The sequence below is a fragment of the Nyctibius grandis genome, chromosome W, assembly GCF_013368605.1.
Source record: "Nyctibius grandis isolate bNycGra1 chromosome W, bNycGra1.pri, whole genome shotgun sequence".
In the NCBI taxonomy this organism is placed as follows: Eukaryota; Metazoa; Chordata; class Aves; order Nyctibiiformes; family Nyctibiidae; genus Nyctibius; species Nyctibius grandis.
Genome location: NC_090694.1, coordinates 1,682,343 through 1,698,447, shown reverse-complemented (window position 1 = coordinate 1,698,447; position 16,105 = coordinate 1,682,343). Strand labels below are relative to the sequence as shown.

Below are 16,105 nucleotides of genomic sequence, written 5' to 3'. Positions count from 1 at the left end.
TACACAGTTGGTTATGTATTGTACCTGCTAGTGCAACTCTCAGGTTTGCTCTGGCCATGCGCTTTGAAAAGAAAAATATCTTTTCTAAGAGCTTTGAAATGAATTTTCTGCTTATGCAAGGAAAAATTTGGTAGCTCAAACACATACAGGAAGAATATTAACCTGGCCAAAAGAAATGTATTTAAAAATTCAGACTAATAACTGCAGAACAGCTTCTGCACTGTTCATCCTATTAGCCTGGGGAGCTCGACACAAAGCTAAAGGGCAGCCAAAGTGAACTAGAGACTCTCTTTTCACAAACATCCTACTTGGGAACATCGGCTACCTCACAGCTCCCAAGGGGACTATAAGAACACCTGTACGCCTTTCCATCTCTCTAGCCTATCAGCCAGAAAAAATTACGTTTCATCTACATGCTGCCACCTTGCCAACAGTCTAATTCACTGACTTAAGAAGATTTTTTTATTATTAAGCAGGATCTTACTTTAACTACTCAAAGCACACTGGTTTGATCCCTCACACAGGGATCAGTGACTTATATTTTCAGTAATAATGCAGCACAGGGACTGGTAACTTCACAAAAGTGTATTTGGTCAACATTGATGTGTGTTTTTGTGTGCATGGACAAGATACTTGCTCTGATAAGGTTTGTACACTCCAGGTCCTTTGAAGTGGCTTTTTTAAAATTCAACAATTCAAGTATTAGTACATATACAAAAAAGAACTTAATATTTATTTTGGTGGGAAAAAAAGTCTATTGTGACTCAAACAGGGAAGAATACAGACAGTTCAGGGGAAAATATCTATGCCATCGAAAGCCTTGCCTTAAAGAAAGAAAAAACGTACTGATTTAGTTCTACTCGAGAAATGTATAGATCAGAGAGAGGAAGACTATATGGAAAAACTCCCATTTCTTTCTTGCCACTCACTTTTCTAGTAACAGTACTAGAAAAGGTAACCTCAAGGTGATGCTAGAGAAAGACTAGTTTCTTACTTATTAAATGAGAACAACATAACACTGAAAAATAAGCTGTGATGCTTACAGACACAGATGGATACTTAGACATTGCTCAGAAACGTCATTCTCCTTCTGATGCACAGATACTGCACTGATGATTTAAAAAAGCAATTCTGTAAAAAATTCTGTGCTAGATTTTTCCAACAGAAATTCTTTTATTTTCCAACCGCATACAGAAGACACCAGTATGTAGAAGCCATTAAATATCTAACTGTATCTTTACTTGGGAAATATTTTCAAATTGTGGACTCATTTGTAAAGGCACATAATTTGTACAGTATGAACAAACAAAACCAGAAAATAAGTGAAATTTTCTGCCAGAGCTAGCAGGAAGATGAGGGAAGGGAGGGCAAGCAACGAGCCATCCCTTTAGAAAAAAACACCACAAATCTAATTAAAAACTACATGCTGTTGGGTCTCATCACACCTTGAACTCACAGGTTCCGACTAGACACAGGAGACGGTACTGAGTGTTTCTTTCACAGCACTGTTTGCTCTGAGATTTTTGAAGATAAAAAATGATTAAAAAGCAAAAAATTAAATTCAAATAAGCGTCAGTAGCTTCCTAAAGAACAACTATAATGGAATGTATGCTATTAAGTAATATATATGACTGCACATAGAGTTATATTGAAGATGGCATACATGCCTTTTATCAATCAATAACTGTCCACTCATACATCCTTCATAATATTTTTCTTTGCTTTGCTCTCAGTAAATGTTCTTTATAATTGTATATCCTGCAATGTCAGAAGGAAATGAGTTTCACCCAAACAAATGATAAGGCCTGAAACACTTAATAAACACCATGGTACCCTAACCTTAATTGTACATTATCATTTTAGGTGTTATTGAACTGATTCACAATACAGAATGCCTAGCTTCAATGAAGCAAACCAGCTCTTTTTCTCAGCAGCTGTGGATATGACAGATTCTTACTTCAAAAGCACTAAGTTTTTCACAGCAACTTGCTGTTAGAAGTCACTTTAGTTCATTACTGACACATTTCCTCTTATTCAGACTCCAACAGACCACTTCTTTTCCCTGCTTACGACCGTATTACCTTCGTATGCCAGTTCTAGCAATTGTTTAAATGAAAAAAATTATCCAGCAGAACATTGTCTTTTGATGCTATTTTAGCACTGAAAGAAAACAGTCTGAACAACCTACCTCCTCACACCACTAGCCATTCATTTGCAAGCTGTAATTTAAAAAAAAAAAAAAAAATGGGAAACACTACCTACGTTTCTGCAGAAAATAACATCAAGTAGGTTCTTTAAGCTTTTGTGACTACGTAAATGAAAAGTTAAACTGCACTGCTGCACAGGAGTTACTTGTTCAGAACACACGGCTAATTACATAGATCCTTCCAGAGCATCTACTACCTTACAGCTCCAGCATCACAGAAGTCAGTATTTTCATCTAAATCTGAATATGTTTTCATATTTATACAGAACTAAAGACTATAGTGGCTCATACTTACATAAACAATTATTTCCATCACCAGTGGACTACATTATCTCACATTTACCCAATGTAACTGAGCATAGATGGAATAAATCAGAGGTGTGAGAGAGGTAATGACAACTGTATACAATTGAGGTTAATAAAATTATAAAAAAAGAGAAGTCAACTGTTTTACAAGTGTAAACACTCAGGCAAGTCCATCAAGAACTCTGAATAAAACACTTGATAGACTACATGTCTAAGGATGGTGGGTTGGGTAAGGACAGAAGCAGCACATGACCTGGGTACTGCAGAGTTGACCATAATGCACCAGTCCACTTCCTAGTACCGGAGAAACTTTTGGCAAAGACCAAGGTTACGTCCTCTTCTGACAGAGAGCCACATAACTCTGAAGATGTGAAGATGTTGAATGGCCACTTCCGAAACTTCACCAAAAACCTTTGTAGGTGTATCTGCGTGTTGGTCATGCTTTTCTTCTACCCCAATCGCCTTCCTTTCTATTAAAAGCCAACACGCTTAATTCAAACTCACCAGTGACATTCTAGTACGAATACCACAGACATGCCCAACAACAAAATCTCTAAGTAACTAAAAACTAATTAATCCAAATAATTAGACCTCTATCAGAAAAAAATAATCTGCATCCAGACAAACGTAGAAGTACCAACACTTTCTCCACTTCCCAACTGCTATCTTTTGAACTTGTTCATCTCCTCCCCAAGATACCATACATTCTTTTTTATTTTCTTTTAAGTGTCACACATACCCATGCACTTAAAACAACAGAAGTGTGACCAGCACTCAACTTAACTCAAGACAGTTGACTCACCTCTGTGTGGATGTGTGTGCACGATGCTCGAGAGCAGATTTTTCATAACACTAAGCCACCCCCACATAGATACTGTGTAATTTATATAGTGTTCCTTTGAAAATGCTGCCCTAAAGCTGACTCACTGGCATACAATTCTACCTAAGGCACATTTCTGGGAGTGGAGCTGGCTCTTTATCAGATGATTCATAAGTCAGGCCTGGTAGCAATCCTAAAGAATAGGACCTTGGTAAGAGAATTTCGGTGGGAAACAAAAGAAGAAAGGATTAAACTAATGCTGTGTTTCAACTGGCTTTGCATAAACAAACGAAGGTTAAAAATAGGCTGCTCCTACTGAGTGCTCAACAGTTCGTTAAAACAAAGGATTGTGGAGCATCCTTTGCAACCCTGAAAAGCAACATTTTCCACCGTAAATAAGAAGCACGACTTTACATTTAAATACAGGTTTTTGCATTGTAATGCTTCATGCACATATTCTGCCTCTTTCAAATGAAAGGTAACTACCAGCTATAGGTTAGTTCACAAGCCTGCACACAGGCTTCCAGAAACATTCACCAGCTGCACTGGAATCCCACAAAAAAAAATATCACAGTCCTCGTAAAAATAAATTCATTAGCATACAGATAAAGGCATACAGGGTTGGCTGCACTTAGCCTTCTAAAATCTCATTTCTTTCTCATAGTGAAACCATTTTTCTCAAGTGCACAGCAATTTCAAGTCTACAATGCTCCCTACTCTAAAAAATTAAAGGGGGCATATTTTTATTACTATCCGTTCCTAAAAATTTAAGTGACTTGCTCTTAGATTTTTCATTACTCTTTCAGCAAAACTAGTAGCAGAAATCAATGCTAGCATAGCCATGCTTCATTTCTTTCTCTGTCTGCCGTATATTAGCTTGCAGATCATCACCCTACTGAGGGCAGTCATAGGGATGTATCATCTTTTTCTAAGATTTTGAGTTTAACAAGTTTTCCCACTTTACCTATCCATTTCTGTTACTCAAAGGAAATGCATTCTGTGCTTTCTCTGCTGGTTCATGCCATTCTATATAAACAGACCTCTTCTTCTCAAGAAACGTTGGTCTATTGTTCTACCATGGTCAATAAAATAGTGCTCACAGAAAAGCCACATTTTAAATTGCTTGAGCATAACAGTAATAAATTAATCCCGATTTTCAGAGCACAGATTTTCTATTAAGAACATTTATCTGAAATATCCTGAAAGTAATCAAACCTTGTGTTATTTGCTATTAGCTTCAATTGGCAGACCAGGACAACTGCAATGTAACTTCTAAGTAGCAAAGTCACCTCAGTACCACAGTATTCATTTGAGAAGGGCTTGTGCGGTCTCCTGCAAAAGTCAAAGCCAGTCCAGCACAGACGTGCATAAATGTACCTCATTATTGCTGTTATTTGGAAATCTTGAAGCAGCAATGAGTGCTGTGGGACACAGGCTGCAGTTCCAGGAGCCCTGAAGTCCATCCCACAGTCCACTGCCACTGCAAAGAGGTAGAACTGCCTACCTGCTGGGCCAGTTAGCACCCATCAAGTTCTTCTGTAATTCAACTTCCCAGGGGGAAGCTGTGCACCTCATCATTGGGCTAGCTGGCTGAATGAGATCAGAGTCAGGGCACAGAAGGAGAGCAAGGTGAGAATCTTACACAACAGACAACAGCAACAGGTCTGGAGCAAGGAAGAGTGTTGGACAAATTCACCTGATCTTACAAAACACCACTCCAAAATTGCACAACCCTTGACATCAGAAGGAAAGATACTCTCAGCAGATAAGAGAGCTGTTTTGTCAAGTTCTGTGTAACGTTCCTTTCCACTAACAGTGCTGCCTACCTAACCGAAGCTACAACCGCCTGGGCTGTCTTGCGGGTATTTCCGTAGCTCATGCAGCAACTCGCCAGCATCTCCTCATCTCTTACAGCTATCTAAAAGCTCAAGCTGAATTAGAAGTGGTATGGAATTATGACAGCCATTTAACAAAGTTGAGTTAAGTAATGTTAAGAGACTCTATAGCTTGTAAGTATTTTACAATCAGTCCTTCAGCAGGTCAAGGGAGGGGATTCTGCCCCTCTACTCCACTCTCATGAGACCCCACCTGCAGTGCTGCGTCCAGCTCTGGGGCCCCCAACATAAGAAGGACATGGAGCTGTTGGAGCAAGTCCAGAGGAGGGCCACGAAGATGATCAGAGGGCTGGAGCACCTCTCCTATGGAGACAGGCTGAGAGAGTTGGGGCTGTTCAGCCTGGAGAAGAGAAGGCTCTGGGGAGACCTTCTAGCAGCCTTCCAGTACCTGAAGGGGCTACAGGAAAGCTGGAGAGGGACTTTTTACAAGGGCGTGGAGTGATAGGACAAGGGGGAACAGTTTTAAACTGAAAGAGGGGAGATTTAGATGAGATATTAGGAAGAAATTCTTTCCTGTGAGGGTGGCGAGACACTGGCCCAGGTTGCCCAGAGCAGCTGTGGATGCCCCCTCCCTGGCAGTGTTCAAAGGCCAGGTTGGATGGGGCTTTGAGCAACCTGGTCTAGTGGAAGGTGTCCCTGCCCATGGCAGGGGCGTTGGAACTAGATGATCTTTAAGGTCCCTTCCAACCCAAACCATTCTGTGATTCTTTTTGCACATCTTTGTCACATGCTAGTATATATATAATAAACAAAACCAACCCTCGGGTATTTTAAAGCTTCAAATACTTTAATTCAATGCCAGTGCTGCATCTTTGCCTTAAGGCAGTATCTTCCTGCCACAGGGCAGCAACATACCCATTTTATGGCCTGGCCAACCGAAGAAGATCAGGTGAGATGCCCAAACTCTACAGAAAGACTGGAAAAGAACTGTGAGCCAAACTATGATCTCCAGTTGTTTTCTCATTCACGAGCTACTAAGATCATTCATTTGTTGCTTTAATTATTAAGTTAGCAGTATAAAATCTAAATATTGCAAGATGGATTTGCAGTAGGTACATTACTGAAAAATAAATGGTATCATTACACTAAAGGCAAAGTTCACGTTGCATTCAAATTATGAAAATTTTAGTAACGGTGAGATACCAACTGCTGTTGGGCTGTTCTTGACACCAAACCCTTGATCGTTTTTTGACCACTAATAAGAGGTGCCAATTGATTTCAGCATCTACCAGATTGCTAACGATCAATACCGTAGTCTTTACATGTCCAAAGTGCTCCTAAAGAAGAAAGCACTCATGACACTGGTCTGTCCTGACTTAATTAGGACTCAGTAAGCAACAGGTATAGCTTCACTGGAAACAACCTGCTACCTTCTCACCAAGAAAGCTCACCCATGCCACAGAACCGTACTCAGGAGCACAGCTAACTGAAGAGAGTTAACCTCTGAGTCTGTGTCTTTACAAATCCTAACACTCTCCTCCTTATTCGAGCTTTCCTAAGAAATTAACGCAACAAAAAAAGTTAAATTCTTGTAGGACGCTGCAGCCATAGACAAACACCTGTGGACACTGGCAGAATTAGAGGGGCTGCGGCACGATCTGTTATGGAAGGAGAATGAAGCCTGGTAAAAAAAAGTACAGTGCAGGAGAGGGTTAATTTAGAATAAGCTTTTAACAAACAACAGATGAAAAAAATAGTATGAAGTAAACACAGATTGGTTCTACAAATGAACAAAAGCTACTTTGGGTATTTCAAAAAACAGAACTGACTGGGTCAGAAGCCAGTTACATGTGTGTTATGAATAATGCCTCTAACACAGGTTTCACTATCCGATACTTCCTACAGTATTTACTCCCAGTTGGCAGAGGTGAAGAAATTTGACCTCTGCTTTGAGAGGATAACAGACAGACCAGGAAACACACATTTCTTTCCCACAACATACAGAAGACTTTGTGTTTACTTGACTACAGAGATTAAATAATAGCATGTAAGATGATACCAAGTTACCAGTTATAAAAAGAGCAAAAGAAAATGAAAAGGTAGTTTTCATCTGTACCATGCAAGTACTGACAGGAGGAAAAAAAAAAAGACACAAAAAACCCCCCAAAAACTAACTTACCCGTAAATAAAAGCACCATTTACCCCAAAATGATTTGTTGCATTATTGTTCTTGATTTAGGAAAAAGAGGCTCAGCTGGCAGAGCTTTCTTAAGAATAAAACTAATGGTTAGCAACAGGAGATGTAGATAATATATACAACTTCCCCAGTAAAAGCAGAAAGAAGAAAAAAAAAGATCATCAAGTCTGGAGTATTTATTCAACCCCATTCTGTTCATTCAACACAGTCTTATTGCTGTAGCTTGATGAGTTCCATACAGTGAAATCCATTCCAGGTGTTAAAAAGTAGAAAAACCATTTTGATCTTGTAAAACAAAAAAGGGAAATCAAGTTGCAGACTCAGAACTGCCTTGTGCATTAAAAACCTGGAACAAAGATGTGACAGAAAGACACCACAAATCACCACAAAATCATACTGAGTTCCCCGCAATAGTATTTGCTACCACAGATTCCGCTAACAGTTCACCTGCTCCCAAGTTATGGTGCTAAAGTTAAAGTCACGAGTGTCGGTTCTCTGCTGAGCTTCGATTCACATACTGGAAAACTGAGACAAAAGTGGTTTCCTTGCCACGTAAGCCTCAGGTTATCTCAGAGCCATAACTGCACAGCGACACGCACTGTACCACACAAATTCATCCCAGAGCTCTTTCCCAACATTATGCCTGTCCCTATCTCCCACTGCTGCTTCATTTTCGGTTCCCCCTTGCTACTGACAATGTTCAAGCCAGCAAAAATTTTTCGAGTTTTGGTACTTCTTTTCCAGAGTGCTTGTTCTGAGGTGCGAGTTATACGCTTGCAACTATGGTAATTAAATCTTTCACTCTGATCTAGTAAATGTGTTATTAAATCTGCTGCTCAGTTTCTGTCAATGTTTACAGCTTTGTAAGTCATTTAGTCAACTGTAGATAAAAACACAGAAGCTGAGATTGACCATAGACCCAATTCTGTCAAAAAATACCATCAACACACCAACTTTGAAGTGTTATAGAAAATGAAATACAGGTTGCTTGAAACAATTTACTCATTTGAAAAGTTTCCAAAGCTTTTAACTTATCTAGTGGTGACGTTTCAGTCAGAGGGTAACCAGTGTGATATGTAGAAACTCCTGTCTCATTAACAGAGGTTTAAGTGTGATGTTGATATACAGGTGGGTCACAGATGGCACATACATCCTTGGTGGAGCAGGGAGTTGATGTGATAATATACAAGAGAAAGTGAAGAAAGTGAACAAAATCAAGGCAAGACAAAGAAGCCTACATTTTAAAGGTAAATACACAGCAAGGAGACGTGGGGTCAGGACAACCAAGCCAATTATTTCTTGTTGCTCCGATCAAGTTACACCAACTTATCTCCCTAATGTTTAGTGTTCAAAGCCCCTCATGATTCTCTATATTTACTCTTTGTTCATCCAATCTTATCATACCTCATTAATCCCCACCTCCTCCACACTGTCACCTGCCAGCGTGATTTGCCCATTTGTCAAACGCACACACAAACATCCTTCCTACCCCTCTTTTTATCAGTTGGAGCAGTCCTTGGTTTGTGTGTGCTGTGACTGCTCCATATCCACCGTTCTCAACTGCCTTGTGGTTGGCTTCAGGTTCCTTCCCTTTTTCCCTCCCTCCGCAGCACCCGGTTTAATGTATCCACTCATTTCCCAACTTGTTTGTACAATTTAATTTCTACCACGCAGGCAGCCTTCGTGCACTTATCAAGGGCAAGCATAGATGGCCAGGCTGTACTGCAATACACATCATACGCTTGAACGTGCAAGACCACAGTCCTTTCCTCTTACTGATTTCTCAGGAATTTCTCATCGCACCTCTTCACGATGCCAACTAGCAATTAGGCTGAAGAGCAAACAGAAATAGTCAACATGTTATAATTAAAAATTCAAGTGTTTAAAAATGAGTCAGAACTGTTATCCTCATACTTGAGCATAAATACCAGCTGCCCAAACTCACGTACTACCTTCTGTCACCCCCACTGTCCCTCCTCCTAATCCCCTAGACAAAATACCAGTGTTTACTGGTATACCAGAACCACAGAGAGCAGTATTTTATTAGCTTTTAGTAGCCACATAAGTAGCCTCCCCTTTGGAGCTTCTTTTGCCAGCGCCAGACTCCTCTAGATCACTAGATGTGAGAAATACTCAGAAAATGATGTTTAAAAGTGATTGCTGGTGGACAGCTGAGTTCTTCATACTTCATCTCACTGCTTTTATCTCGTACACATGTATGGGGGGAATGTTTGGGTTCAGCAAACACATGACAAGCAACTTACTGTTCTCCTTAGAGCTTGTTACAAATCTAGTCGCCCCGCAAAGGTAATGTTTCCCTCCTCCAGGGCAACAGGGGAAGCTGCACTGTTGTGACTGCCTGACTTTCAGCTCTTCTATCACAGAAACAGCAATTACAGGTGTTAACTAGGGCAGGAGAACCACAAGATGAAGACCTCAAAATGGTGCCATACCCAGTTTCCACCTCAAAGTCAAACATGAAGTTTTCTTAATAGACTTTAGCAATGTAAAATACTTTACGAGAAACATTTTAAATTTAACATTTGTTTGCTGTTCTAAGCGGAGAGCTATTACTGTCTGTACTTAAAATTTTAGTTTGAAAACTGGAAATAGGCTAGCACTGGCCTATAATGTTATAGAAATTTTCACACGATTAATGAAAAAGTTCTTATGAGTTAGAGAGACAAGAATCAATAGGGGTGAAATAGAATAGTGAATAGAATAATTAATATAAGTCTATCTGAATAAACACAGGTGGGCTTTCACAATCCATGAATATTGTTCTCAAAGCTCCTTGTGTAATCCTGACCTATGACTGAACAAATCATCAATCAAAGCTTAATGAGTAGCTAAGCAGGAGTAGGCCTAGAAGTATTACCTTCTGATGATTTTAGTAAAGGGGATGTATGGTTAACCTTTTCTTTACCTTAAAAGAAATATAGGACACCTAGAAATAAAAATTAGCATAGATAAGGTTTTAAATATAACTTTAGTTGTTTTTAAGGTTGAATGTTTAGGAGACACTGGCGGTGGGAACCGGACTCTGATCAACCTGGATCAGGACGGGACGCTGATCACGGCAAGAACATTAAGGACGGGGTGTCGACCGGAGTCGGAGCGCAACCAGAACATAAAGATCAGCTGACCAATGGAAAAGAATGGACTTTTGTGGACTCTTGACGAAGGAAGAAAGAGGAATTGAAATAGTTAGTGGATTATTAACAGAAGCTCGTGAGAAATTTATGATGTAATTGATTATTAGTTTCTATATAAACCGATAGTGAATTTGAGTCAGGTACCATTCACTGCGGTGGTGGTCCAACTCTGAGTTGTTTAATAAAACCAGCAAACCTAGAGACCCGGACTCTGCCAATTTTCTTTAACGTATAAGTAAAACTATTATTTGGTCTTATGCTTGACAAGTACCAGGGAAGACTTAAAACGAAATAACATCTATTGGGCAGGGATTAAGAGAAGTTTTACACTTTTAAAGAGATGCTCAAGGGTTCAAAGTCTTACTACTCATTCGTTTTTAAAAGCTAGAATTACTTGCCAGTGAAAAAAACCAATACCAAACAGGATTGACTTATGCCATGGCATCTCTACACACAGGTTTTTTCAGCCTTTGAAATGCTATTAAGTACTTTGTGATGGTTTAAAGTATGTAACTAGTCACAACCAAGTTTAACTAAGTTATTGCAGTTACAACCAAGTTTAACTAAGTTATTGCAGTTACAACCAAGTTTAACTAAGTTATTGCAGTTACAACCAAGTTTAACTAAGTTATTGCAGTTACAACCAAGTTTAACTAAGTTATTGCAGTTACAACCAAGTTTAACTAAGTTATTGCAGTTACAACCAAGTTTAACTAAGTTATTGCAGTTACAACCAAGTTTAACTAAGTTATTGCAGTTACAGTTTCACAAAGGTACCTACAAACTTTAATACAAGTAGCCTTGTTCCACTATTAACAAACTAAGACATAAATACAATTAGATGCTACTTAACAAAGAGGGAAGCTCTCCCTACCAGCTACACAATGTAAACCTAAAAAACAACTCCAAGTCTTTCAAAAACTGTCCTTTTAAGTAGTTGTCCAATAACCTCGATGCAAAGAAAGTTACAATACTGGAATTGGGAAAACAGTTACAATATTACAAGTCTGCTCAGACTGCCAACTTCCTTTTTGAAAAGAACAAGTAGCACCGTTAAAGTTTATATGCTCCTCGGATGGCTGTGTCCCTGAAAGCCACATCTGCAACCCATTATATGTTAAGAGCTCAAGGGGAACTCGGGCTAGATAAGCAACGAACAACTTGTTTTCCACATAAAATATATATTCCCACATCATCCAAGGTAAACAAGTAAAAAAAAAAAAAAAAAACCAAAAACCTAGAGAAGCATAAAACTAGAGCAATTACACACCTTGTTTTTCAAAGGGTTTTTCTCCCAGCAGCTAATACGACCCCACAACACATTACAGAAGTCCTAGGAAACCCAAAGTGGCCAGAAGTCGGTTCCAGGAGCTGCGGGAAGGTTTTCACCCGCTGACACCGGGCAAGGTTAGGTTAGGGCAAAAAATCGGCGGCTGGGCTAGCCCCCGCATCGGGCCGTGACGGAGGTCACCCCTCACCGAGGCGGGCAGCGCTCACAGCCACCCCCCGGGCACCCAAGCCTTCCTGAACACCTCGGCCGGCGCGGAGGATGCCCGGGGCGGGCAGGGCCGCCTCCCCGGCACTGCTGGGGCCAGGCCAGGCCAGGCCAGGCCCCCGAGGCGCCGCGGGGCTGTGCTCCGGGGGCCGCCCGCTCCCGCCACCGCCGGCCCCAGGGGGAAGAAGGAGGAAGGGGAGAGATAAGGCCGGTACCCGGCCCCTCCCCCGGCCCGCCGCCTCCCGCCCGCGCACAGCGGAGCTAACGGCAACGGTTCCGCCGGCCCCGCCAGCCGCACTCACCTGAACGACGCAGGGCCCCTCCTGGCCTCCCCCACGGGGGGCAGCAGCTGGAGCATAGGCGGCCGGGTCTCAGCCACCCCCCGCACTGCCACTACTACCGCCACGGCTCCACTCCCCCGACGCCAGAGAAAATGTCACCGGATGCCGCAGGGCTCCACTGAGCCGCGTCACTTCCTGCCTGCCGCCGCCAGAGCAGCCGAGCGCCACGCAGAGCGGCCGCCACGCCCGCCAGCGCCACCGCGCGGCCGAGAGCGGCGCCGGGGGCGGGGCCGGGGCCGGCAGGCTCCGCCCCCTCCTCTCCCCTCCTCTCCCCCCGCCCCTGCAGCGCCCTGAGGGGAGCGGGACGGGCGGGCTGGGCCGCTCCCCTAGCTGTCCCGCACCCGGGGGGGGTCCCGTTCCCCAGGGCTGTCCCACTCCCCCGGGTGCGCCCCCCTGTAATACCCACGCACCCTTTCCCCCCTACACCCCCGGGAGAGCCCCCCCGGGCAGCGCCAGGCCCAGCGGGGCACGGCCTGAGGGGACGCACCCTGCGGCCTGTGGCGGTGCCTGTGCCCGTGGCGGCGAGGGCGGGTGAGGGCAGCGGGGCAGGCCGTGCTGTGGGACCGAGGTGGGAGAGGCTGAAACTGCCTGAGAGTTTCGCCATCCAGAGGGACCTTGACAGGCTTGAGAGCTGGGCCTGTGTGAACTGCATGAAGTTCAACAAGGCCAAGAGCAAGGTCCTGCATGTGGGTCGGGGCAATCCCAAGCACAGATACAGGCTGGGTGGAGAATGGATTGAGAGCAGCCCTGAGGAGAAGGACTTGGGGGTGATGGTTGACAAGAAGCTCAATATGAGCCGGCAATGTGCACTTGCAGCCCAGAAGGCCAAGCGTATCCTGGGCTGCATCACAGGCAGCGTGGCCAGCATGGAGTGATAGTATGAGGGGGAATGGTTTTAAACTGAAAGAGAGAAGATTTAGATTAGATCTTAGGAAAAAATTCTTTCCTGTGAGGGTGGTGAGACACTGGAACAGGCTGCCCAGAGAAGCTGTGGATGCCCCCTCCCTGGCAGTCTTTAAGGCCAGGTTGGATGGGGCTCTGAGCAACCTGGTCTAGTGGAAGGTGTCCCTGCCTGTGGCAGGGGCGTTGGAACTAGATGGTCTTTAAGGTCCCTTCCAACCCAAACCATTCTGTGATTCTATGAGGGACACGGCAGCAAGCAGCCACCTCCGGAGCCAGTTCACACCCGCGGGCGCCATGGGTCACCCACCACAGAGGAAAGCTGAGGCAGCCAAAGGCTGGTAAAGCAGCAGGGAGGGAGACCTGTCTGCGGGCTAATGGCACACCACTTGCTTTGGTTTTCCAGCAGCAAAGCAGAAGCGTGCAAACCAAACACGGCAGTTGGAGACGACTCACCAGAGGAAAAGAGCAGAGGAGGAAGCAGAAGGAAACGAGAAGAAAGAAACGTCTTCTCCTGGTGCAGAGGTCAGGTGACAAGGAGCGCCAAGCTCAGGAGAGATGGCAGGAGCCCAGCACCGCAAACGCCTCTCACCAGTCTCTCGGCCAACACTCGTTCTCCCTCCAGTGCTGATCCCGGTGATCCTGCCTCTGCACTCCCTGAGATCAGAGACCCGGGGGCTGGGTGGGTGAAGCCTGGTGTGCAATTAGGGCGACATTGTAATGCGTATATTAAACATCGTTCTGATGTTTCTTAATCAGAGTATTTAGCTTTGCAGCCCCAGGGTATACATGCTGCACAACTGCACAATACATCGTAGGTAGCGCTCTGCAATTTGGAAACGTGGCAGTGTTACCGGAAAATAGTAACCAAGAAAACTCTCTAAACCAAATGATAGTTTAGAAAGCCGACATTGGTTTATTGCAGCGCTGGGTGCATGGGGGATCTCTCCTCCTAGCATGCACACCTAAGAACAAAAGCTTGCTCCTTATATACATAATTCCAAGAAAAGCCCACCCATTCCAAAAATAAACTTATGTATAATACGTTATGTAATGCATTACATAATGTCTCTACGCATGCGTACTAAATTGGGGAAGGGGTCTTGGGTGGTCTCTGGGGGTCGCTGGTGGTCGCAATCCCCCTTTAATCGTGCTTCTGCACAAGCGTGGTCGAGGCCTTCTTGTTTACAAGTACATGTGTTCCCAAGAAGAAGATATTGGTTTGAACTTATCTCTCCTCTGACACAAGAGTTTATGAATCAAGTTAATTTAGACATCACAAAGTTGTTCTTTACAGTTTTGTTTTGTCTTTTGGCCCTTTTATAATTAGCAGAGACCTTTGTTTTTCTAGGACTAAGCGTAAACAGCATGAATCTTTGTCTACTAGAACCTTGTTATCAATCCCATAAACAGACTCTATCTACAAAACATGTAGTTTGTTTCAGAACCTATTGTTATTCTCTATTATTCTAGCTAAAAGGAAGATTACTGACAGGAAAGCTAGTTCTGTGTAAAGGTAACACAGAGCAGGCCTTTTAGAGCCTACTCTGAGGCCTACTCTTGCTAAACCATTGCTGAACTGAACCATCTCGTATCAGCAGCAATCATTTCAGTAGAGTCCCTAAAACCTGATCAGGGCCTACAAATGCCTGGGAAATTCCAGTGTTTAACACGCATCCTACAGCAGAGGCACCCTTGGAGGATCCCGCTCCTCCACAGCCACTGCTCGTGGCACAGAATCAGTTATAGGGTTGATAGTATAGAAACGTGCATATGCATCTACCACCCTCCCCCGCCAAATCACAGAATCATTTTGGTTGGAAAGGACCTTTAAGATCATCAAGTCCAGCCGTTAACCCACCACTAAACCATGTCCCTAAGCACCACATCTACATGGCTTTTAAATCCCTCCAGGGATGGTGACTCCACCACTGCCCTGGGCAGCCTGTTCCAATGCTTGACAACCCTTTTGGTGAAGAAATTGTTCCTGATATCCAATCTAAACCTCCCCTGGCACAACTTGAGGCCGTTTCCTCTCGTCCTATGACTTGTTACCTGGGAGAGGAGACCGACCCCAACCTTCTTTCAGGTAGTTGTAGAGAGCGATAAGGTCTCCCCTCAGCCTCCTTTTCTCCAGACTAAACACTCCCAGTTCCCTCAGCTGCTCCTCATCAGACTTGTGCTCCAGACCCTTCACCAGCTTCATTGCCCTTCTCTGGACTCATAGTCATGTACATAGACTTGGGAAACAAAGACATCACATACGACCTCAGAAGAATTTATCACACTGAGGAGAAATAAGAATAAGAGAGAGATTCAGGTAGAAGTAGAGGTACGTATTTAGGAATTCATGATCCTCTTTTAAAACAGTACTTTGCAAGATATTTCTCACCAAACACTGTTGACGCGGAAGTTACAGGACACTGCTACATGGCCAATATGATTAAGCAAATGCCGTTTATTAGCCGATACACCCGGATTAATATAGCAATTCTACTCCCGTATCACGCGTCTACTTGATTATGATTGGTGCTTAATAGCAATCACGCCGTAGCAACCCGCTTATGATACGTTAAGTCTTTTTGTCCACGCGCCCTCCTGCAACCTCCCATTGGTCAGTCCTTTCACCATCCCCCTGTGCTGTAACGTGATCCTGCAGGTGCCAAGTCCAGCACTGTTCACAGTGATGTTTACTGTCAAGTATGCAGAGGCTCTGTGGGAAGCACACAGGAGATTGGCCTGTGGCCTTGCTTGGAGAGCTTGTTGACTTCAGCTCTTGATTCTTTCTGTTAGCTGCAACAATATCCCCCAACAATTCCCCCTTTTTGTTTTAAAAAGATCATGGATACA

The 16,105-nt window shown here is 43.5% G+C and overlaps 1 protein-coding gene across 2 annotated transcripts in view; it reads right to left on the bottom strand.

Moving 5' to 3' along the window:
- The window catches only part of LOC137675739 (protein ARK2N-like), a 45,196-nt gene extending 32,752 nt beyond the window's left edge, over window positions 1-12,444 (bottom strand). For both annotated transcript variants that reach the window (XM_068421936.1, XM_068421937.1), the window contains exon 1: window positions 12,317-12,444. The gene's annotated coding sequence lies outside the window, so the exon portion shown is untranslated. The remainder of the gene's footprint in view (window positions 1-12,316) is intronic.
- Between the last annotated feature and the right edge of the window lie 3,661 nt (window positions 12,445-16,105).